The sequence below is a fragment of the Monodelphis domestica genome, chromosome 4 (genome assembly GCF_027887165.1).
Source record: "Monodelphis domestica isolate mMonDom1 chromosome 4, mMonDom1.pri, whole genome shotgun sequence".
In the NCBI taxonomy this organism is placed as follows: Eukaryota; Metazoa; Chordata; class Mammalia; order Didelphimorphia; family Didelphidae; genus Monodelphis; species Monodelphis domestica.
The window spans coordinates 75,842,662-75,844,969 of record NC_077230.1 but is presented as its reverse complement, the minus strand read 5'-3'; the positions used below and the strand labels follow the sequence as shown (position 1 = coordinate 75,844,969).

At 38.7% G+C, this 2,308-nt stretch overlaps 1 long non-coding RNA gene across 1 annotated transcript in view; it reads right to left on the bottom strand.

Moving 5' to 3' along the window:
* Positions 1–808: 808 nt before the first annotated feature.
* The window catches only part of LOC130453652 (uncharacterized), a 37,912-nt gene continuing 36,412 nt past the window's right edge, over positions 809–2,308 (bottom strand). The window contains exons 2-3 of the long non-coding RNA XR_008911111.1: positions 1,886–2,066; positions 809–1,351 (exon numbers count right to left, since the gene is read on the bottom strand). This is a non-coding gene — a long non-coding RNA (uncharacterized LOC130453652). The remainder of the gene's footprint in view (positions 1,352–1,885; positions 2,067–2,308) is intronic.

Sequence of the window (2,308 nt, the reverse complement as noted above, 5' to 3'; positions counted from 1 at the left end):
TGGGGAATGGCTTGATTTCTTGTACACTTGACTTAGTTCCTTATATATTTGGGAAATTAGATCTCTGTCAGAGAATTTCATTATAAAATTTTTTTCCCAGTTTGTTGCTTCCCTTCTAATTTTAATTGCATTGGTTTTGTTTGTACAAAAACCTTTTAATTTAACATAATCAAAATTATTCATTTTACATTTTGTAGTGTTCTCTGTCTCTTGATTGATCTTAAATTCTTTCCTTCTCATGGATCTGACAGGCATACTATTCTATGTTCACCTAATTTATTTATGATTTCGCTCTTTATTTTTAAGTCATTTACCCATTTTGAATTTATCTTGGTATAGGGTATAAGATGTTGATCTAAACCTAATTTTTTCCAAACTGTTTTCCAATTTTCCCAGCAGTTTTTGTCAAATAGTGAGTTCTTGTTTCAAAAGCTGGGATCTTTGGGTTTATCAAACACTAGCTTACTAAGACCATTTACCCATCATCTAGTCCACTGATCCACCCTTCTGTCTCTTAGCCAGTACCATATTGTTTTGATGATCACAGCTTTGTAGTACAGTTTAAGATCTGGTACTGCCAGGCCTTCATCCTTCATATTTTTTTCATTAGTTCCCTGGATATTCTTGATCTTTTGTTCTTCCAGATGAATTTTGTGGTAATTTTTTCTAATTCTATAAAAAAGTTTTTTGGCACTTTGATAGATATGACACTGAATAAATTAATTAATTTGGATAGGATTGTCTTTTTTACTATTTTAGCTCATCTTACCCATTAACAATTAATGTTTTTCCAATTGTTTAGATTTAGTTTTATTTGTGTGGTAAATGTTTTGTAATTGTGTTCATATAATTCCTGAGTTTGTTGAAATAAATATTCTTTTGTAAAAGCTAATCTGACTATTAAGTGGTGAAATGGAATTAGGGATACCTAAAATTGAAGAAGTACAATCAGTAGAAACTTGAACCAATAGCAGAGATGAGAGACATCCCTTAACTCCCTTAACAGAACCTCAGAACCCAAGAGGAATGTTATGAATGTAAAACATCATGTCTTTAGGCAGACAGTTCATGTGTGAGTATATATGTAGACATATACACATGTGTATTGTGTACACATATGTGTGTGTTTAAATTCATGTGCACATTTTCACATGCATAAATATACATATATAATACATTCGCACCGCTATAAGATGTGTATGTGTGTGCATATTGTACATCTGTGTAGGTGCATCTATTCAGTCATTTCAATTGTGTCCAAGTCTTGGTGACTCCATTTTGGGGTTTTCTTGGCAAAGATCCTGGAGTGCTTTGCCATTTCCTTCTTCAGCTCATTTTGTAGATGAGGAAACTAAAAGAAACAGAGTCACATAGCTAGTAAGTATCTGAGGCCAGATTTGAATTACAAGAATGAGTCTTCCTGACCCCAAGCCCAGCACTCTTAACTGAACCACTCCACCGGTCTGTGTGTGTTATATACATAGATGTGTATCTCTATGTGGGCACCTATAATCCATTTGATATACCCATATTCTTTTTCAGTATCTTTCTTTAAAACCCCCACCTTCCATCGTGGAATCAATTCTGTATACTGATCCCAAGGCAGAATAGTGGTAAAGGCTGGGCAATGGAGGTTAAATAACTTGTTCGGGGTCACACGGCTGGGAAGTGTCTGAGGTCGGATTTGAACCTAGGACCTTCCATTTAGCCCTTGCTCTCAATCCACTGAGCCACGTCATTTTCATTTGTATATATCTGGTCTCCTCGGCGACCTCGTAAGTTCCTCGAGGACGGCATCTAAATCAGTGACTCTAAGTACGGTATATGTTCAGTCAGAATTGAATGAATGAATGAATGCACGGATGAACACACGTCAAGGACTTACTACTGAGTGGACAGCAACGATGAGCCCGAAACAGAAGCAGGAGAAGCTTTTCTTGGTGAGTGTGTAGTGAGTGACTTTCCGGCCCTGGTGAGCCTGGGAGAGCGTCCTCTGGACGCATGTGCTTGTGTGGTGCCACGCCGTAGTCCATCTTCGTTTCTCTCTCCTCCTATCGCCTTAGAGGCTGCCTGTGTTAAAAGAGGCAGTCGTTGTGAGGAGAGTCAGGTGCCATCCATGGAGCACGGCGCTAGGCTCCCGGAGAGCAGTAAGTAAATGCTTGTTGCTTGAACATCCCCTCTCCTTGGCAGAGAAAGAACTGCCTTCCCACCAACTGTGGATAAACAAGTGTCTGCACGCCGGTAGGCAAAGCCTTCTTGCATTTTATGGAAATCACATTCCAGAAAACGCCTCTCCTCGCTGCTCCCC